At 42.2% G+C, this 23,699-nt stretch overlaps 1 pseudogene; it reads left to right on the top strand.

Annotated features, from left to right (window-relative positions):
* Window positions 1–857: 857 nt before the first annotated feature.
* Window positions 858–23,349, top strand: LOC114883263 (annotated as a pseudogene).
* Window positions 23,350–23,699: the final 350 nt, after the last annotated feature.

Raw genomic sequence — 23,699 nt, 5'->3', positions numbered from 1 at the left:
GTGAGTTAATATGCATCAAATGCTTAGAACTGGGTGTGGCACATAGCAGAGAAGAACCATATAAGTGTTAGTATATTCCATGAAGTGTTTTATATTCCATGAAGTGAAAAGAGCAAAGTTTGGAGGTGTATAATATGCTACGTTTTGTGTAAGAAATGGGAGAAAATAAGAACCCCTATTTGTATTTGCTTTTCTTTGCACAGAAAAGCATTAGAAAAATACTTACAGGAGGAGGGGGTGTAGTGCCAGACATAGATAGGAGAGACTTTTTAAGTGCATTTCTTTGAATGTCCTTTCAACTTTTTGAGCCACATGGATTTAATGCCTTTTCAAAAATATATATATATTGTTAGTTTTTTTAAAAAAAGAAGTATGAACCTCAGATTCATGAGAGTCTGAACTCTGACTCTACCACTCACTAGCTCCAAAGCCTGGCACAAAATTACAAAATTTATGACTTCTCCGAGGCTGAGATTTCTTTCTGCATAAAAATCATATCCACCAGTAATTGAGATGCACCAGTAACATGTCTGGTGTAGGGCAGGCCCATGGCACGTGCTCAGGAAGTGTTAAAGGCCCCTGACTCCACTTGATCTTCACGTCACTTTCTTCCAGGTGCCCCCAAAGACACTGATTCTCCTCCTCCAGCTGCTGGCATTCCAGAACCTGAGACCAGATTACCTGGGGATGGGAGAGGAAGGCCAGACTCTGGGATGAAATCAGAGCAGGGTTCAAATCCCAGCTAAGTGGATTATTACCAACAGCATGGACTTGAGCAAGTGGCCTCGGTTTCCTCATTTGTAAAATGAAGACAGTGACAATGTCTCCATCTTGTAGGGTGATGGTAAGAACTAAACATGGTGTTTGGGACGCACAGCTTAGCACAGAGGAGGCGCTGTGTCCGTGGAAGTGACTGTGACACGGAGGGCAGGAGGGGCTGGGAGAGACGGAGAATGGCGTTTGTTCCCAGCTCCCGCTCTCCCAGTGTTGTCAGTGCCTTAACTGCTGAAGGCCGGGTGCTAAGTCTTGCCCTCTTTAGCCTCCTGGGGGAGAGAGAGCGTCTGGGTTAAGAGGACACGTAATCATTCTCAATATGCAAACAAGGCAGATGAGGCCCCAGCTCTCCAAGCATCTACACTCCTGTGGACCATAAACAAGCGAGCACAGAGAATTAGGATCATGTTTGTGGGCTGCTTCCTGAGTGAGATAGTTAATGAAGGTAAATTGGAGAGCTCCAGTGGTTGGTTTAGGGTTTGACTATGCTTTTTTCAGATTGAAGATGTCCTGGTCTCCAGTTTTTTGAAAGATTGAGGACTTCAGACATGATATTCATCTAAGGAGAAGGAGGGGAGGCTTCAAAATAGGAGGCAGTTTAAATCCTGTTTCCACCATTCACCTGGGCCTGTTCTCTCAGTTGATGGAGTAGCAGTTGGGCTGGAAGGTAGCTAATTCTCCAGGTCCTGACACCAGGATCCGCTGCTTGATTTGGCATCAACCATAATATCTATGTGATGTCATTGCATAATATGATTTTTATGTCTTTGCAGACTTTATTGTTTTACTTTTCCTCTTGCTGAGAGCCATGTGCAGCTGTAAGTGTCATGGAGTCAGGTTTTTACTATCCTGAATGTGAAAGGCCACATTTCTGGCAAGATGTGGATAAGCAAAACCCCATGTGTGTCTATAAAACTAAATAGTAATTCCAAAGTATTTCCTAGTATGAGCCTGGGATGTTACCCAGGTTTTAAAATATATAATTTAAAATCCATGATCCTCTTGGGAAAAAATTCAGGATAGTAAAATAAATCTGCTCTTTTATATACACATGCCTCAGGGAAAACAGAATTTTATGTAAATAGCTGTAGGTGGTGATGTAACAGTATTACAATAGCCCCTAACAATTCTTGGAGTTTTCCAAGTGTGCTCTGAACAAAGGCTCTGAGTCTTTGCAAATTCTGTTCCTTCTCCCTGGAGTACCCTCTCTCTTCCTCCCTACCTGTACCTAATTCGCCTGAAAATTTTCTAATTTTCTTTCAGTTACAACCGAGACAAGCCTTTCTCTGGGAAGAGATCTTCCTGTGCTCTCCCCAAAAGTGGGTTAGTTGCCCCTCCTCTGTGCTCTTTCAGCAACCTGAGTCTTTAGCAAATGATTTAAATAATCTTTACCACACTGTCTAAATAAAGTTCTTTTTTTTGCCCTTGACTTCATAGGCACAGAATTGGTTGAAAACTAATCCTTGGTTTGTAATGCATTATCATTGCTGGCCTATGCTTGGCCGTGTTTTATAGTTAAGTGTTTTATTTTACCTCTGTATTTATTTGTAACCATATTGCCCAGTAGAAATATAATGGAAGACTCATATGTAGCTTTAAATTTTCTAGTAGACCCATTTTAAAAAGTATAAAGTAACGTATGGAATTAATTTTAACAATATATTTTATTTAACCCAATATAGCCAAAAGATTGTTATGTCAGTAAATAATATAAACATTATTAATGAGATATTTACATTCATTTTTTTCCATATGAAGCCTTCAAAATCTGGTAATATATTTTACATTTAGAGCATATATTGATTGGGTCTAGTCACATTTCAGATAATCAATAGTCTTATGTGGCCAGTGGCTACCATACTGGACAGCACAGATTTATAATATAGCCAAACTCCATGCACACATGACCAAAAACAAGAACTAAAATACTACCAACAACTTATGTCTACCTATAGATGCTTCCCTCATCCTGCTTCTTGTCATCTGCTCTGTTGGCCCAACTAGAGGTCAAGTTCATGGAGGACAGAAGATGTATATTATATAGATGTTTATGTTTCATTATCTTCTCGAAGTGTGGTCCCTAGATGCTGCGAGTCCCTGAGACACTTTTATTTCAAAGTGTTTCTTATAATACTATGAAGCCGTCGTTTGCCTTTTTCATGGGCTGACATTTACACAAATCACAAAAGCAATGGTGTGTAAAACCGCTGGCACCTTACCACAAATCAAAGTAGTAGCCCCATACAGCACTGGTAGTCATTGTAATCGTCAGTGCCATGCACTTTCGGTTTTTTTAAAAAAAGAAAGTTGCACTTACAAAGTCCTTGATTGGGCTTCCCTGGTGGCGCAGTGGTTGAGAGTCCGCCTGCCGATGCAGGGGACGTGGGTTCATGCCCCGGTCCGCGAAGATCCCACGTACCACGGAGCGGCTGGGCCCGTGAGCCATGGCCGCTGAGCCTGCGTGTCCGGAGCCTGTGCTCTGCCAACGGGAGAGGCCACAACAGTGAGAGGCCCGCGTACCACAAAAGAAAGAAAAAAAAGTCCTTGATTAAGCATTAAGATGTATTAATTTTATTAAATCTTGACCCTTGAATGCTCATCTTTTTAATATTCTGCGTGATAAATGGGGACACACATAAAGCACTTCTGCTGCACATCGACGTGCAAGTGTTGTCCCAGAAAAGCATGTGTGCCATTGTTTGAGCTGTGAGCTGAGCCAGCGGCTTTTTTCATGTAACACTGTTTTTACTTGAAAGAACAACTGACAGACAAACCATGATTATTCAGAGTTGGGAATTTAGTGGACATTTTCTCAAAATAAACAAAGTAAACCTGTCACTTCAAAGAAAACAACTCACAATATTTATTGACAATAATAAAAATTTGAGCTTTCAAGTGAAGACTCAAATTTTGGAAGATGTATATCTACCACTGTGAATTTCACAGCTTCTCAATATCTAAACAATTTTCCGGAGAAGGTGGTGGTGATATTAACAAATGTGAAAAATGTTTTGGTTGTTACCTAAAGAAGTGGCAACATTTGGAAGATATGTATAGCTCAGGGAGCCAGTATTTCCCAAATGACCAGTGTATAATGTTAACAAAATCACGTACGGGTAAAAGATGCACTCAAAGTGCAGGAGGAAACAGTGGATTTTCATGTAAGAGAGAACAAAGTGTTCACTGATGTGGTTTCAAATTTTATGCTGCAACTAACTTTTAGGAAGTTATACTTACTGAGTTTTGGTGTATAGTATCAAAGATTATCCACACTCATTTGAAAACGCTACCAAGATATCCCTCCCTTTCCCAAATGCGTACGTGTTTTCTTTCTTTTCCTTCATATACTTTAAGCAAAAAACATATTGCAATAGATTGAATCCATATTGCAAGCAGATATGAGGATTCAGCTGCTCTCTATTAAGCCAAAATTAAAGAGGCTTGCAAAAATGTAAAACAATGACATTCTATTCACTTTTGTTTGGGACAATATAGTTATTTTTCATAAAACGTATATTATTCATGTTTCTATGTAACAAGTTCAGTATTGTTATTGTTTATTGTTTTTTTAATAAGTTTATTTATTTATTTATGGCTGCTTTGGGTCTTTTTTACTGTGCGCGGGCTTTCTCTAGCTGTGGAGAGCGGGGGCTACTCTTCGTTGCAGTGCGCGGGCTTCTCATTGCGGTGGCTTCTCTTTTTGCAGAGCACAGGATCTAGGCATGTGGGCTTCAGTAGTTGTGGCTCGCAGGCTCTAGAGTATAGGCTTGGTAGTTGTGGCACACGGGCTTAGTTGCTCTGCGGCATGTGGGATCTTCCCAGACCAGGGCTCAAACCCGTGTCCCCTGCATTGGCAGGAGGATTCTTAAGCACTGTGCCACCAGGGAAGCCCTGTTATTTTTAAATAAATTAATAAGTTAAAAATTTTTAATTTCTGTTTTAATTTCTAATACAGTAAGTATTGATAAATATAACTAAAATAAACAAAGCTCTGAGACCCTCAATAATTTTTAAGAGTGTAAAGTATTTCTGAGATGAGACCAGAAGTTTAAGAACCACCAGTCTAGCACATTTCCTATTCTATTCTATTCTATTCTATTCTATATTTCTTACACATTGTATTTTGCTTACATATTATATTTTATTTGTGTATTATATTTTGCTTACATATTATATGTGTTAATATATAATATATTTTATAGCTTTCATAATATTTTACTATTATCTTAAAAAGTGATCAAAGTCAACATCACCGGTGATGGGACAAATCAACATCATGTGCCTCCCATATAATGTACTGAGATATAGACACAACATCTTTTCTATGGTATTCTTAACAAAAATGTACATCCTGAATCTAATCGTAAAGTAACTTCAGATAAACCCAAACACTAACATCTACCAAATATTTTACTTGTACTTTTAAAAAATGTCAATATATGAAAAAAATACAGGGCTTCCCTGGCGGCACAGCAGTTAAGAATCCACCTGGCGCACTGCAACGAACAGTAGACCCCACTCGCTGCAACTAGAGAAATCCCGCGTGCAGCAACGAAGACCCAACACAGCCAGAAATAAATAGAAGTAAATAAATTTCAAAAAAAATTAAACAATATATACAAACAGGGACTTCCCTGGTGGCCCAGTGGTAAAGAATTTGCCTTCCAATGCAGGGGACGAGGGTTCGATCCCTGGTCAAGAAACTAAGATCCCCATGCCGCGGGGCAACTAAGCCTGCGTGCCACAACTACTGAGCTCGCGCGCCTCAACGAGAGAGCCCGTGTGCTGAAAACTACAGAACCCATGCGCTCTGGAACCTGCGCGCCACAACGAGAGAGAAGCCTGCGCACCACAATGAAGAGCCAGCACACCACAACAAAAGATCCCACTTGCCTCAGCGAAGATCCCGAGTGTTGCAACTAAGACCCGATGTGGCCAAAAAATAAAGAAAATAAAAATAAATACTAAAAAAGAAGGCAATTAGACAATATTATTTTTTTTAAATACAAATAAAAACAAAGCAAAACCAAGAAATGGTTTCAGTTTAAACTAGCCTAAAAAGATATGACAGTGGAATGCCACCTACCATCTGGGGGTTTTTTACTATAAAATAATATTGGGCTTCCCTGGTGGCACAGTGGTTAAGAATCCACCTGCCAATGCAGGGGACATGGGTTTGAGCCTTGGACCGGGAAGATTCCCACATGCCACAGAGCGACTATGCCCGTGCACCACAACTACTGAGCCTGCGCTCTAGAGCCCGCGAGCCACAACTACTGAGCCCGCATGCCACAGCTACTGAAGCCTGCGTGCCTAGAGCCCGTGCTCTGCAACAAGAGAAGCCACTGCAATGAGAAGCCCTCACACCCCAATGAAAAGCAGCCCACGCTCGCCACAACTAGAGAAAGCCTGCACGCAGCAACAAAGACCCAATGCAGCCATAAGTAAATGATAATAAATAAAATAAATATAAAAAATATTAATGGCAATTGGAAAAATCTGAATAAAGTCTGTAGATTAGAAAATAATAGTCACTGTTAATTTCTTGATCTGGATCATTGTACAGCGGTTATGTCAGAGAATGTTCTTGTTTTTAGGAAATACACTGTGAATAGGGGAAAGGTGTCATTTCTGTTATTGACTCGGATGTTTCAGAAAACAATATGAGAGAGAGGGGGTCGGAGAGAAAAGAGCAAACATGGTAAAATAATATTTGGAATTTGGGAAAAGGAAGTTCAGAAATTCCTCGCATTATTAGTGTAATTTTTCTTATTCTGAAATTGTCAAAATAAGGAGTTAAAAGGGAGAAAGTTTACTCAACAAATACACGAGTGAATCCTTTTCTAGATACTCCACTTTTTTCAGCTTCTGGATTTAGATGTAAGAAGGATTAAACGGAGGAAAACGAAAAGTCTCTTACAGACATAGAGAACAGACTTGTGGCTGCCAAGGGGGAGGGGAGGTGGGGGAGGAATGGATTGGGAGTTTGGGATTAGCAGATGCAAACTATTATATATAGGTTGGCTAAACAATAAGGTCCTACTGTATAGCACAGGGAACTATCGATATATTCAATACCCTGTGATAAGCCATATGGAAAATAAAATGAAAGTGAATATATATATGAGTCACTTTGCTGTATAGCAGAAATTAACACAACATTGCAAATCAATTATACTTCAATAAAATTTTTTTAAAAAACAAAACCAAAAAGTCTCTTAAAGTTATTATTATATCCTTACATTGCTTTAACAATATGTGCTAAAAGTGCCTCCAAAACTTACCTCCCCCTGTCATTTTTCTTAAAAGGGCCTTTAAACCCCAGAAATTGAGGTTTTCATTACATGCACTGCAAATTATTTTGTTCCTACTTTGATGTGGCAGGAAAGAGGATCCTTTGCCAGTCTCTAAGGCAACATGAAGAGGAAAGAGTAATTAGAGAATTACTGTTGGAAGAATTTAGAAAGGCGCTTGCGTCCTATCTTAGCTTTGGCCATCAGGAATTAGGACAGCCGGCAGGGAAGCGTAACCTCAGCGGCTCTCAGTTCCAGGAGGCTCTGGACCGCAGGGCCAGGGGGTGGTTCGCCGGATCCGTGAATCTTCGTTCCACTCCTCTGGTCTGGAAGTGCACCGCTTGCGGCTTGACTGCTTTGAGGGTAAAAAAGAAGCTTGGGGCATCTAGGATTGGCTGAAAACGTGTGTGGTTAGGAGTCTAGCCCTGCGGATAATTAGAAGCAGATCCTGGAGTGAGGGAAGGTTTTGTGTTTGTGTTTTTTTTATTTTTTTAAACAACACGCCCTCCGTCTTTTCTTAACAATTCAATTCTGCACAGGTCGCTTCGCCCGCCTCCCTCTAGCGGCCCCGAGGAGGATCGTCACAGCCGGAGGAGCCATTGTTTTGACCGTGGCTTCCTTGTTCGGACAAGGGTCGTGAGCATTGGTTTCTTGTTTTAAGAGCCAGAGCCGGGCTTTCCTGGTGGCGCCGTGGTTGAGAGTCCGCCTGCCGATACAGAGGACACGGGTTCGTGCCCCGGTCCGCGAAGATCCCATATGCCGCGGAGCGGCTGGGCCCATGAGCCATGGCCGCTGAGCCTGCGCGTCCGGAGCCTGTGCTCTGCAACGGGAGAGGCCACAACAGTGAGAGGCCCGCGTACCGCAAGCTACTCCACCCTGGGCTAAGGACGTTTAAATCTGGAGAGATTAACGAAATCTCCCGAGAGCACAGCAAATTATTAGGGCTAACCCAGGACAGGCACATCAGTCAACTGACCCCAGTCCTGAGCCCGTCTCTGGAAAACTTGAAGAGGGACCCACTGGCACACACGGAGAATCCCCAAAGCCATACTTAGAAGAAAATACAAAGCCCTTATCTCCTTATCACTCAGGGCCTGCAAGCCCTGCACACCCCGCCCAACTTCCTTTCTAACCTGCTCCCAAGCTCTATGGGCTTCCACCACCTGCTTTATTTTTACCGTGTAGCCAGCAACACTGTCTGGCATTAGACTGTGCATCCATTAATCTGTTCATCGTCTGTCTTCCACTATACAATATAAGCTCCATGAAGGCTGCTTTTTCTTTCTTGCTCTCTCCTCAACACCGATCGCCTGATACGTGTATTAGATTCCCATGACTGACCTAACAAATCGCCACAAACCTGGTGGCTTAAAACAACGGAAAATTATTCTTTTACATTTCTGGAGGGAGAAGTCTAAAATAAATTTCACCGAGCCAGAATCAAGGTGTTAGCAAAGGCCACACTCTCTCCAGGGCCTGTAGGGGAGAATCGGTTCTTTGCTTCTTGCAGTTTCTGGTGGCTGCTGGCAATTCTGAGCTTGTGGCTGTATCACTCCAGTCTTCAAGGCCACCTTCAAATCTCTCTCTGCCTTTCTCGTAAGAATACTTGTGATGGTGTTCACGGCCCACTCAGGTAATCCAAGCGAGTCTCTTTGCATATCAGGAAATTGAGGTTCCTAAAGATTAAGTGACTGCCCATGGTCAGACAGGTAGGAGTCTCGTACACACAGGTTTGAATCCAGGCAGTCTGACTCCAGGGCCCCTCCACTACCCTGTACAGGAGTCTGATGGGCACTTGTGCATTTATGGGTTTTGCTTTATAGATGAGCCCAACTATCTATTCTTTACTAAGTCCTATTCTAGACACCACAGGGATACAAGGAGGTCAAGGATCGCGCCTTATCCTCCAGGATGTAGCCATTTATGTGGAAAGAAAAGGCATAAAGTTGGATAGTGGTTACCCGTGTGTGGTAAAGTGACTAAAAGAGCGTGAACGGGCTTCTGGGACATTTGTTGACCTAGTGCTGGTTACAGTAGTGCGTGAAACAGTTTGGAAAAATTCATCGCTATACACTTGTGATTTATGCGCTTTTCTTTGTGTATATTTTGAAAAAGGCATAAAATTAAGGCATAAAGGCAGGATTCTGGGAAATGCAGGGGCTTCGAGAGAGGCCATAAGGCAGCCTCTCCCACAGCACTGGATGTCTAGCTTTCTGACTAACTGCCTGACTAATAAAGGGTTGTGAAGTAGGAGGTGAGGGAGTGGAATTTTCCAGGGACTTTCCTATGAAAATTCCCAAGGTCAGCCCATCTCAGACTCAAGTTTGGCTGTAAAGCAGAGTTAAACAGACATTTTAAGTAACATTTAAAATGTTGCCAATAAGGATTAACCCCCCCCAAAGAAATCTACTGTCACATAAATTTGGAAAATCCTAGGCTAAACAAATTTTGATCCCTTTCTTTGCTGCAGGACTTGTCAGAGCCTTTAGTATATTAACATGACCTCTAAGTCTCCAAAAGAGAGATATATTTTGCATTTTTCCCCCAAACTTATTTTACTATGGAATACTTTATTTGTTTTCTTAACATTTTCAGGATTAACGTTCTAAGGAACAAATTTTGGGAAGTGCTATTGTAGAATCCTAATTTATAGATCCAATTCACCCAAAAATAATGGAGACCAAAAGTCATCTTTCAAAGCATTCCCTGAGGCCTTTCTAGGTTACTCTCACTGTCCCTCGACAAGCCATAAGAGCTGGTTCAAATGACTAAATAAAATATCCCATAACCTAAATGTCTGGATAAATGATGGGGCTGAGGGGGCACAGAGGACAGATGGGGAGCAGGGGAAGGTTAGGGTGCAAGTAGAAAAAATTACAATGACTTGAGTTCCAGATTATCCTGGAAAGTCGTAAGAGTGGTCTGGTTGAACAAAATGATTATTTACTATGAGGATGCAGGGCTTTCTCCCACAGCCAAAGAGTGGACTCTGGGACTCAAGGACAAGTTGGAACTGGACACCTGGATGCCACCAAGGCTCCCTCTCTGTCCTAAGTGTCCCCTTCATCCTTCAGTCTCTCAGGAGACCTATGTTTTTGCTTCTTGGCTGGCAAGATGGAAAATACAGTTACCAGCAGTTCCAGAGTTTATGTGTCACTGTCCAGTCATGAGGAGTGAGACTCAACTGACTTAATCCCAAATTCCTGAAAAAGGGATATTGGTCAGGCTGCTAGCCACTGGTGAGAACACTGGGTGAGTCACAGCGCATGCCACAGTCACACCATGACCGTGTTGGGGGAAGGGTGCAGTATGGATGCCCACATCCAGGTGGGGAGCTGGGCAGATCACCCAAAAGATGGCTGTTCCATCTTTTGGAACAAGGATCCATCCTGTGTACAGCTGCTTTGTAAAAGCACTTTCTCACCTTCTATGTACATAAAGAAATACGATTTTTTTTTTTTTTGATGACTCGGGAACTTTCAGTTCTTCAGAATCATGATGCAGAACAGTGGCTCTCCTCCCCTGACCTGTAGATGTCTCCTGTGGAAGGGACGCTGCAGACTGTGCTAGCCATTTCTGAAAATCATTTCACCCAAGTAACATGAGAGGAGCTTGCATTTTTTAAAGAAAGATTTGTTTCTTTCCCCTAAAATTTGAGTCCATGGAGGGAAATTTGGTTAATTAAAACAATATTTGTTTTGGGAAACTGGTTGTTTAAAGCTTCACTGGGCAAGATTTCAGTTGTTTTCTGCTATTACATCCTCCATATTTAATGCCGTCGTTTTGAAAATGGATTGACTTCAGAAGTATTTTTCTCTTGCTTTGGAGACTTTGCACATTGGCCCAAATGGGGTTTTATTTTCCATTTTAATTTATACAGTATAAATATGATGTTTGACTTCTTCGGAGTTAACAGTTTCACTGTGCAGATGTTTCTTGAAAGCCTTTTCAATTCATAGTGTTGGTTAAAAAAAAAAATTTTTTTTTATTTTATTAGCCTGGCTGCCTGCCAGGGGTAGGTGGGGAAACTGTTCCATTTTGCATAAAACTGTAAGATTTTCTTTCCTTGTGCTTTCCCCACCCCCAGCCAGCTACATGATTATTAGGATTAAAGATGCCATAGTGACATCTTGTGGTCAGCTGCCAGAGACACAGCAAACAGTGGTCATGGTGGGATGACAGGAGTGATCTGTTCATTCTCCCACAAGTATTTCTTGATTTATTTTATTTGCTTTTTATTTACCAGTTGGCTCAAATCACCCTAGATTTCCAGGTTGTTTTGCTTTACGGAAAGTACTGAACTTTACCCCCATAGGAAGGATAAACATGCTGTGTTCTGGAAGGGGAAAGAAGGTCATAACTCTTACTTTTGGCTTTTTGTTGGACGCCCTCATGAAAACAATGTTGCACAAGTTAATCAGTGATAACTCTGAAAAATACCCAAATCTTTTCCCTAAAAGGGGACAGGAAAGAGTGATTCTAAATAAGCTCTCATTCTTTATTCTAATTCTCAGCTTTCAGAAACTAACAGGCGGTTTGTTTACTTCACTTGTTTAGTATTTAGATGAAAACGTATAAATAATAACCCTCCAATCTTTATTTCCTCTCCCTAACTAGTGTCAATGGAGATAAAAATCTGCTTGCATAATTCTTGACTTTTAAAAGAAAAATGTAGCAAATATTATGCAGAAATTTTAAAAATTATGTTTACCAGAAATTTTGTAAAATGTAGAAGATATGATGTAATGTTAAAAGAGCAAAACACCAAGTTATATATCTGTTGAGGTCCTATATACATATCAATGTGAAGATCAGCATGGGTGTAGAAGTCTACACAGGTGTGGATGTAAATGTCAATGTCAAGGTCCATGTGGAGGAGGGCATAGATGCAGAAACAAGCCCAGAAAAAAACATATATACTAACAAACATTTTCTGTTTCATAGTATTATAACTAATATTTACTTTCTTATGCTGTTCTCGATTATCTATGTTTTCTTGACTGAACATATATTAAAATCATAATCAGGAAAAATACTTGGCACTTTTTTTTTAAGGATCAATGTTCTGTTTGTTTATATGTAAAATATCTCCATTTCAGGATGACACAGAAACATGAAAAAAATTCCTGCAAAGTGAGACGTATAGCAATGCACTGAGATGAGGGAACCGGAGTGAATCATAGACCAAGATCAAAGTCACTCAGGGAGAGCTAAAATACTTGGCATTCCAGAAACCTAAAGGTCTGTCCTGTCTCTTAGGTGCCTTCCCTGTGGAGCTGAGGATACGGGGTCTCTGGTGTAGGGGGCCACTCTCTGCAGGAGAGGTTTGCCAAGGCCTCCAGAGAAACTGTGAAACAGTTCAAGTTTGTCTTTGGTGCAAAATGTGCATCTCTTTTTTCAGTACCTAATGTATACCAGGTGCTTTGCTAGAATCTTGACATATGTTAGTACTAAGATTGACAATTCTCCAAGGTATCTATAAAAGTGAGAAAAGTGAGAGTTGGAGAAATTAAGTGCCCCAAATCACACAACTGGTCGGACTGGGATTTGAATTCAGTCTCAGTGGGCTCTAAAGCCCCTCCTCTATACACTACACCTGGCTCTCACCGCCCTTTTCAGCAGATGAAATACTTTACACACACCTTTAGTGTCTCAGATCTCCAGAATCATAAAAGCAAATTCCTTTAGAAGTCATTGAAATATATCCTGAGAAGAACCCCTGGCAGGTGCCTCAAATTCCACTGTTACGGTGAACACCTTTATCCACATGCTCCTCATGTTTCCATAGGAGAAGAGGTTTTCTTCTCCACTCCCCCCAAAAAAGAGTGGTAAATCCTTCTGGTTGCCTCTCTTCCCCATCACTCACTCGACCCCCTAGGGAGAGGAGTGTGATATTTCAGTGGTGATACTTTTGAGAGTCTAACATCCTTTGGATCACATGAACCAAGGGGCAGGACCCCTGACTGTAAAGGTAACACATACAGCCAACAGTCCCCTCTTCGTTAACCAATGTGTTATACAAAGCCAATAAAATATTAACTTTTCACATTAAATAAGTTAATTCTAAAGTTTAGTTGGAAAAATAAACAGGCAAAAGTAGTCGAGAAAATTCTGAAAAAGAATAATTACCAGATTTTTTCCAAACCAGAAATCAAAGCATATTATAAAGCTATAGTGATTAAAAATGTATAGTGCTGATACATGAATAGACCAAGAGATCAATGAAAGAGAATAAAAAGTCCATAAATAGACCTAAGAGCATGTGGAAGTTTAGTATGTGATAAATTTAATATAGCTTAAAGAACAGTATCTCAAATCCATGGAGAAAAGATACGTTTTTCAATTAAAGGCTTTAGGACAACTAGATGGCTATCTAAAATAAAGTTGGATCCCATACCTCACAACTTCACCAGGAAAAATTCCGAGTGGTACAAAAATTTAAATGTAAAAAAGAATAGCATATGACAAGTGACATAAGAAACCATGGGAGAATTATTTAATAATCTCAGAGGGCAGAATATCTTTGCATTTATGACACACACGAAACACAGAAGTCACAACATTCCGCAGAAAAAATCAAAGACAAATGACAAAACTGGAAGGAAAAAATATTTGTAATAGACACCATGCTAATTTTTCTAAATATATAAAGAATTCCTAAAAATCAACAAGGAACAAACCAATGGCCCAATTAAAAACTAGGCAAATGATTTGCAGCAACATGGATGGACCTAGAGATTATCATACAAAGTGATGTAAGTCAGAAAGAGAAAGACAAATATATCACTTATATGTGAAATCTAAAAAAATGATACAAATGAACTGATCTACAAAACAGAAATCGACTCACAGACATAGAAAACAAACTTAAAGTTACCAAAGGGGAAAGTGGGGAGGGATAAATTAGGACCTTGGGATTAACAGATACACACTACTATATACAAAATAGATAAACAACAAGGACCTACTGTATATTCAATATCTTGTAATAACATATAATGGAAAAGAATCTGAAAAAGAATGTGTATATATATATGTATAAATATATATATATTTATACATATATATATACACACACATATGTATAAGTGGATCAATTTGCTGTACACCAGAAACTAACGCAACATTATAAATCAACTATACGTCAATATAAGTAAATACATAAATAAATTTTAAAATAGGCAAATGATATGAACCAACTCTTCCCAGCATAGAAAAGACAGAACGTTCTTAAAATATCTGAAAAGGGGTTCAACGTCACTCACAATTGGAGAGACGTACTTTACAACTATCAGGGAGCATCGTTTTGCACCCGGCCTGTTGGCAGACCTGAGACTTTGGTAGGAGACTGTGCTGGTGAGGTTGTGAGGAAAGAGGCCTGCTCCTACACTGCTGGTAGAAGTGGAAATTAGAACAGCCCCTGTGAAGGGCAGTCTGTGAATGCCCATATCCTTTGACACAGCCATTCCACTCCCAGGAATTTATAGAACAAAAGATGCTCCCGTATGCAAAATGACTTAGGTACACGGTCATTCATTGCAGCAATGTTTAAACACCAAAAAGCTGAAAACATCAACCAAATATTGGTTAAGTAAGTTATAATACACCCACCTAAAAGGCTACCACGCAGCTATAAAAGAAGAAAAGGATGATATTCTTTATGTGTGGATATAGATCATCTCCATGAGATATTGTTAAGGTAAAATCCAGGGCTTAAAAGTGCATAGACTGTGCTATCATCTTGTGTTACAAATCAAAACAGGAACGCACTGAATATACATATCTGCTAATGTTTACATAATCTCTCGCTTGAAGAAGTGCTAACAGTGTTTAGTTAAATAGCCAGAAAGAATGACCTCTGAATGTCTCAGACTCACTCAACATGGTGAGACCTTCGTGATGGTCAGGGCTATGCTCTCCACCCGAAGGTCAGGGGAGACTAATAGCAGAGGCGTGAACAGTACCCTCGGGGAGGCCCAAGCACTCCAACTACTGTGTCCTCCCCAGAATGGGGGGATCTTTTCAAACCATGTGGACACTTTTTTCTTAATTAATTGATACAAATCTGATACATTCTCATCAACAACATATTTACACTCGTTTTAAGATAAAAATAATGATTTATTTTTCCCCAAGGAAGATGCACCATATGGCACTGAGGTCTCAGATACTCACAGATATATTGTGGCCTTCACCCAGTTTTGGCAGCAAGAGAGAATCGCTTGGGATCCATGCTCACATCTTTAACTACCCAACATTTTATGCTTGATCTTTCCTCCTGAATTCCAAATAATAACAAAAATAACAGATTTGTTGCATGCCAGGCATTTTGATTAGATGCTCATGGCAATCCTAGGATGTGAAGATCATTACTATCCTCACTTTCAAAACACAGAAGCTGGACTTCCCTGGTGGTGCAGTGGTTAAGAATCCGCCTGCCAATGCAGGGGACATGGGTTCAAGCCCTGGTCCGGGAAGATCCCACATGCTGCGGAGCAACTAAGTCCATGAGCCACAACTACTGAGCCTGTGCTCTAGAGCCCACGAGCCACAACGACTGAGCGCGCGTGCCACAACTACTGAAGCCCATGCGCCTAGAGCCCGTGCTCCACAACAAGAGAAGCCACCGCAATAAGAAGCCCGCGCACCGCAACGAAGAGTAGGTCCCGCTCGGCGCAACTAGAGAAAGCCTGCGCGCAGTAGCGGAGACGCAACGCAGGCAAAAATAAAAAATTAAAATTAAAAAATAAATAAATAAAAACGCGGAAGCTGAGGCTCAGAGGGTTAAATGTTTGCACAGCATCACACAAGCTAAAAGGCAGAAAGGCTGAAGTTCCACCACAGATGGATCGGACGCCAAAGTTATTTCTCTTTATCTGTATCAAGCAACTTTCAATTCTTTCTGCACTGTTGTTTTTTGGGGTTTTTTAAAAATTTATTTTTGGCTGTGTTGGGTATTCGTTGCAGTGCATGGGCTTCTCAATGTGGTGGCTTCTCTTGTGGAGCATGGGCTCTAGGCGCACGGGCTTCAGTAGTTGTGGCACGTGGGCTCAGTAGTTGTGGCTCACAGGCTCTAGAGCACAGGCTCAGTAGTTGTGGCACACGGGCTTGGTTGCTCCACGGCACGTGGGATCTTCCCGGACCAGGCCTCGAACACGTGTCCCCTACATTGGCAGGCAGATTTAACCACTGTGCCACCAGGGAAGCCCTGCACTGTTCTTTAATGCCTTCTTTATTTGGTTCTCTTTCTAGTGGTCCTCTATGACATATTAAACCTTATACATTCCTCTGGCTTCAATGTCTACAAATTCTAGTGGCTCTCAATCCGAGCTGCACATTGGACTCTCTCGGAGAGATTTTAAAACACACCCACCAGAACTCACCCACAGATACTTTGTTTTCATTGGTCTGGGATGGGATCTAGGAATCAGTGTTTTCAACCCCTTCCTCCACTCCATGTGTGTTTTATTGAACTTTGCATCCCCGGTGCCTAGTAGGCACTCACTAAATATTTGTTAAATGAATGAATGAATAGATGATGAATGAATGAAAGAAGGAAGGAACGAACGAACGAACGAACAAACTTCAGGGTAAGGTAGGAGCCAAAATTGTTTTTGACAATAAAGCAAGAGCAGTTTTGAAAGCCCTAGGCTAGGTCATAAATGCAGAGTCATTTTGATCTCCTTCTGGGACGCTGGAGAAGAAGGAAGCTGCATCCCTGTAACCCGCTCTATTTCCACACAATGGAAAACTATAAATAGCAGCCCTGAATCACATGAGGGTTATGTAATATAAGGTTCACAGAACAGGCTGCCTTTATCACTCAGGCTTAAGTTGCACTGAAATGGAAACTCAGCTGATGCCCTATGTATTAGTTTCTCCAAAAGATGAAAGTCTCTGGCATTTGCCCAGACCATCTATTTCCATTGCCCAGGTTTGAGGCCGGTTGCCAGGGCCTGTCTTGATAAGGAATTCCTGCTGTCTCTCCAGATAACAAGTAGGCAATTTCAGCAGAATTATTTTTATTTGCAAAGATAAGACCAGAATTTCCCCTGATCAAGTGAAAAGGCCGTGTATATCAGCTTTTCAGACACTTGGGAACACTGGATCATAGCCTCCAGTGAGAAGGTAGATATGCCACACTCGTGTGTACAGTTCCGGAGAGGTCACCCCTGCTTGTTCCCGTAGAGATTTGCTGATCACCTGAAATCCTTTGGTGAGACACTCAAATCCACTGTGTGCCATTTAGAACGGGTTTGTCATCCTCTATAAAATGATAAGGTGGGCTTTCCTGGTGGCGCAGTGGTTGAGAGTCTGCCTGCCAATGCAGGGGACACGGGTTCGTGCCCCGGTCCGGGAAGATCCCACATGCTGCGGAGCGGCTGGGCCCGTGACCCATGGCCGCTGGGCCTGCGCGCCCGGAGCCTGTGCTCCGCAACGGGAGAGGCCACAACAGTGAGAGGCCCGCGTACCGCAAAAAAAAAAAAAAAGATAAGGTACCTGGCCTGCCTAGGAAAGGGATCCCTGAGCTACTTTTGAATACACAATTGATTCTCACTGGTTAATAAAGGGGGACTTTGGAATAAATGTTTCCATGAGCCAAAGTGTAAGGATGTGGTGGCAGAGATGGGCACCCACATTCTTTTCTTCTTCAATGCCCAACTAGCCCTCATTTCCCATCCTGGCTTGCAGTTAGGTATGGCCATGTGACCGTGTCTTAGATGATGGAATGTGACAAGTGAGGTGTGCCGTGTCCACACTTGGCCAGGCACATTGCTCTGTGTTTTTATCTGCCTCCTGGATGTCTGGTACCGAGACGCCTGCTAGGGCAATTCTGGAAGCCATGGGATGAAGATGCTAGAGCGTCGCCCGTCTGGGTCCCTGAATGACTGCCTATAGGAGAGTCATCCTGTCATCCTTTTCGTTACCCAGTGCTCTCATCAGAGCAAGAAATACACTTCTTGGGAATTCCCTGGCGGTCCAGTGGTTAGAACTTGACGCCTCCACTGCAGGGGGCACAAGTTCAATCCCTGGTCGGGGAACTAAGATCCCACAAGCCACGTGGCGTAGCCAAATAAAATAAAATAAAATAAAACTTCTCTTGTGTTTGTGCCATTTTACACTATAGGCAGTGAGCCTTCCCTATCTAATTATAGATGTCATGAACGTGTCATTACACTTTAGCATCAAGGACAGGAATCCCTCATTTGCTTTGGAAGAAAAGATCCCACAGAATGGCTTACTCAAAATGACTCTGCCAGACTGCCTTTGCCCCCATGTGGCCCTGGGAGTTGATAAGCTCAGAATTCTTGTCTGAAACCAGATGGGGATGTTTGCAGGGATCATCTGGCTTACCTCTAACGTGGATGAGCAATTTTTCCAAATTTCATCTCAAAACACAGACACTCCATGCAAGGACTTTAGCAAAGGCCTGAACTGGAAGAAAGGGATACTTCAAGTAAAATTCACATTGCACAACAGATGGGTCTCTGGAACAGTTGATCAAAATTGAAATTTTTATCAAACTGATCATATGTCAAGAAAATGAAAAAGAATCTTTTAAGACTTTTTGCAATTCAAATAATCACAATCCACATTCCCCACCTAAGTACTTTTTGAAATATCATAGACTAATAATTCTTTTAGTGAAACAACCTATATTTTTCAGAAGCTGTAATGATTTCCACGATATCACTGAAGCGAGAGCGGAGGTGGAGTGGAGAAAGAAGAAAATAGAACACTTAGATGAAAGTGAAAATAATCCTCAGCCCAGAAATCCACTACAGTACAGCAGAAAGGATTCCTGGGCAAGAAAGTAGGCAAAGAGTGTTCGATGCCCAGACACTGGATAAATGAGCAGAACTCGTTGGTGAAGTGGGTAGAATGCTCTAGAATTCCATTCCAGAGATAGAATGATAATGATAGATGATGCTTGCTTGGCATCCTTTGCCAAATGTAAATGTCTGGCAATAGAAGAGTGGGGAACTCGGGCCCCAACCGATTCCCTTCCAACTCCAGATCAGGGGCAGGAGGGAAGGGGGTTGATAAAGCACGGTGCTTACTTGAGAAAATAGGTGAAGACTCACTCTGCAGAAGAGCTCCAACATCAAATAAACATAAAATGAGTTCTCCAAGTATAAGGGGAAAAAGTACACTCTTAAAATTCAAGATCCTGGCAGGAAGGAAGGGATTACTGAGCTAAGAAGAAATCTATCCTTCCTCTGTGTAAGAGAGAAGATCTGGCACAGACTGTAGGACCTCACTCAAACTTTACTGCTCTAGAAACTTTGTATAAGTCTCTCCTCAGCCATCAGGCCAAATCTGAACCCAGTGACTTTGGAAAGCTCCCCAAATGAGCCTTTCAGCAGAGTTTTATATACTGCTGAGAAAGGAGAGGCAGTGTAGCTGTGGCTGTAGAGCAGGGAAACCCAAATTCTTGATTGCCCCCCCATCGATAAAACACTATTGAGCACATGACATATGTGTAGTTATGGATTCAGAAAGTATATATGTGCACTACTGCATGTAACACTAACATATTGTACATCATGGAAAACATATTCCCAATAAAAGAAATGTTACAAGGATACATCAAAATATTTTCTTTTTGCACCCTATGTGGGTTGTCTTGTACATGTTGGACTCTACCACCTTCAATCTTGGTCCTGGAACAGAGCCCTTATCTTCACAGGGGTGACTATGGTATGAAAAAGAGAATAATGCTGCACTCAAGTCTGTTGCCCAAGTAACTAAAAGAGTCACGTGGAAATGGAACTCCTTAAGGGTCTAACTCATGTTTCATTTCTAGGACCAGCAGGGTGCCCTAGGACACCAAGGACATGCTGGGTCCTCAGTGATGCTTGTTGAATTCAAACATGATCGAGTAAATGACTGAACAATCGAACGAATGCATGACAAACATTTTTAAGCTACAGGAGAAACACAATATTTAAGGCGTAATTCTCACTTGTCAATGAAAAATTTCCATTGCTGGAGGAGTGCACATCTTCTGCCTGGCTTACAGTCTGGAATTCCCAGGACCAGAAATCAGCTAAAGTTCTTTCCAATTTCTCATCAGAAGCTTTTCTTCGAAGGCCTTTGAGGTCTAGGTGGGTACCACAGAGGCCAGAAGAAGAGCAAGTAAGGCAACAGGGAGAAGTGATGGAAACTGGCTAAATGAAGGATGATGCATAGGGCCTGATCAGGGTGATCATATTTGCCTCTGTTAGGCCAGGTGTTTTCTTCTCTGGGTGTCTAATGGTTTTGTGACTCGTCTTATCAGCTACATTGCAAACCTAAACAGGTCTGGGAACATAGGGTGTTTCTTCTTTCTTCTGTCCCCTCCATGGTCTGGTGGAACGAGAACTAGACTTAGAATCCAAACCTACAAGTCTTCTACCCAAGTAGCTAGATGGCCTTAGACAAGACACTTAACCTCTGTGATCCTCAGTTTCCTTATCCAGCCAATAAGAATAGTACTACCTCACTCAACGGGCTGTTCAAAAGAGCAAAGAAGACTTTTGCAAACTGTGGTACTGTATACAAATGTAAGGAATTACTACTATAATTAAAGTAGAGAATAAATACGTGTTGAAACGCCTTGAACTGAGAAGAGAGGTGATGCAATTCTTTACACTAGGCAAAAAATCAATATGTGCCTCTACTTAAGACTCCTTTTAAAAATAACACGTATAGAGAATATATATACACATAGAAAAAAATTTCAATATACATATATATAGAGAGAGCAAGCTAATGCATACATCAACACATCACATTATTGTCACCAATGAATTGGAAATCTCGAACGTTTGTGATTTTATGGTAAATAAACAAGCATTGATGAATGTTTTTCCATTTTACAGTTTAAAATATATGTTAGGGCTTCCCTGGTGGCGCAGTGGTTGAGGGTCTGCCTGCCGATGCAGGGGACACAGGTTCATACCCCGGTCTGGGAAGATCCCACATGCCGTGGAGCGGCTGGGCCCGTGAGCCATGGCCACTGAGGCTGCGCATCCGGAGCGTGTGCTCCACAACGGGAGAGGTCACAGCAGTGAGAGGCCCGCACACCGCAAAAAAAAAAAAATATATATATATATATATATATATATTAATTGTATATGTGTTTTATTGGGACATGCAATATACCCATTATAAAGTATTGTATCCTGAACACCATAATGGTGATCTCTGGAATATTTCTGCTAGTAGAATTACTCTTACATTTTATTTTCTTCTTTGTGCTTTTCTCTATTTTCCAAATTTTCTTTAATAAACACATCACACAACTTTTTTTTCTGATTCTGAAGTATTTAAAAAGAAAAAAAAAATCACCCTTTTATACCTGACTTACACCTGTCTTGGACTGGTGGGTGACCACAGACTTTTGTAAGAAAATTTGCAAACGATATGATAAGGAGGGAATTCCCTGGCGGTCCAGTGGTCAGGACACCACGCCTAATCTGTCTGTATATGCTATTTTGGGGTAAAAACAGAGAGGTATAACAATATACATTCATATTTACTTGCATAAAGAAAATATCAGGGGGGAAGGAGAGGTGGGAACCCAGATGACAAGGGCAAGAAAGAAGCAGGGCTTTGTGTACTTTTCGTTATACTGCTTGAATTTTTAAAATATCATGTGCAAGTAATAACCAGCCTAAAATGCACATGTTATAAGAGCTCCTGACCTTTGTTCTGGGGAGTCAGGCCTCACAGTGCGTCTGTGCTACAGGCTGCCGTCCCCAATGGAGAGATGGATGTGCGGGCCTGGGCAGCGTGCAGGCGCCAGGCTGGTCCTGGGCTGGCCCTCCTCAGCCTGCTGTGTAGTCGTGCTTAAGATTTATCTGCTTCCTGTGGCAGCGCGAGGCTCCGGCCGCACACTGCCTCTGTTCTCTGCTCCAACCCAGCATGGCTCTTGGTTGCCAGTTGGTCACATTGAACGTAGCTGGCTATGTTTCAGGGACTCACCCTGTTCAATACACTTTCCAAGCCAGGCTCAGTACAAATTAAAAAACAAAAAAAAAAAAACACGTTCCCTTTATAGGCTTGCGTTCAGCTGAGTCTGAGATACATTTGGGCTAGAAAAGCCTGGGAGGTGCCCCCAGTGCAGCCAGGCCCCCTCCATGCTCCCACGTAGGAAGGATCTGCAGCAAATAGAGCCTCAGACTTCCTCTCGGGAGTCCATTTACTCTAATGGGAAATGCTGACATAGGGTTCCTGACTAGCCAACTGCAAGCTGCCTTCTGCACATGCTCTGTCGAGGGGATGTGGGTTGCAGAATTTTGCCAATATAGGTAGGCTGGTCACATCTGGTGGCCCTCATCTGATCAGTAATGTTCTGTGAAACTCAGGGAAACATGAAAACTTTGTGAAAACTACATTACAATTAGAAACGTCTGTCCACGAGAACATACTATTGAAAAAAATGGCAAGACAAGGAATGGGAGAAGGTATTTACCACACATATAGCCAACAAAGAATTAGTATGTAGAACATAAGTAACTCCTATAAATCAGTAAGAACCAAACAATCAAAAAATAGGCAAACAAGCAGTACGCTCCGTGGTCTCACGGATCTCTCTTGCTGCAACGGCGTTTGGAGGCCACAGACCCAGGGACGCCCCTCGCTCCAGCCTCCCACTACCCTCCAACGTTTCTTCCAGTCGCAACCCTCAGAATCAGCAGTTCAGGATCCTTGGCCTCGGGACCCACCAACACCCTTTTTTGAGCTTAACTCCTTATTACGAACCAACCGTGAGCTCCCAAATTGGTCAGAATGATTCCACCGAGGTGGAGGCCATTGTCCACCGCCTGGTCAACCTGCATCTGCGGACCTCCTACACCTACCTCTCTCAGGGCTTCTTTTTCCACCGCAAGGATGTGGCTCTGGAGGGCGTGGGCCACGTTTTCCGCAAATCAGCCAACGAGGAGCGGGAAGGCTCCCAGTGTCTCTTGAAAATGCAAAACCAGCGCAGTGGCTGCACCCTCTTCCAGACGTGCAGAAGGCGCCCCAAGATGAGTGGGGTAAAACCCAGGACACTGTGGAAGCTGCCATGCTCATGGAGAAGAACCTGAGCTAGGCCATTTTAGACCTGCCTGCCCTGGCTTCTGCCCACGCAGACTCCCACCTGTGTGACTTCCAGGAGAGCCCGCGTCCTAGATGAGCAGGTGAAACTCATCAAGAACATGGGCGACCACCTGACCAACCGCCGCAGGCTGGCTGGCGCCAGGCTGGGCTGGGCGATTATCTCTTCGAAAGGCTCACCCTCAAGTACCACTAGGAGCCGACCAAAGCCCAGCGACCTTTGAGGAGCCCTCTGGTGTCAGGGCTTCTGCCTGAAGCCCTTCTCTGCAGCCAGTAGGCAGCTTTTTAACTACCCTGGAGCCCTCCCCCAAGCCTTGGACCAAGTGGAAACAATAAAGCTTTTTTGCAGAAAAAAAAAAAAAATAGGCAAATAATTTTATACCTCTTAGGTAGTTAGAGGTGGAATGGCTCAGTCATACGTTGCAGTATATTTCCCTTTTTAAGGAACCAACAAATTTTTCTGAAAAATGGTTGCTAGTGTGCAGAAATACAATATATTTTTCATACTGATATATTCTGTAGTCTTGTAAAACTCATTTATTAGTT

Source organism: Monodon monoceros, unplaced genomic scaffold, assembly GCF_005190385.1.
Source record: "Monodon monoceros isolate NGI ecotype Baffin Bay Population unplaced genomic scaffold, NGI_Narwhal_1 Super_Scaffold_4, whole genome shotgun sequence".
NCBI lineage: Eukaryota > Metazoa > Chordata > Mammalia > Artiodactyla > Monodontidae > Monodon > Monodon monoceros.
This window is presented reverse-complemented; position numbering and strand designations above follow the sequence as displayed.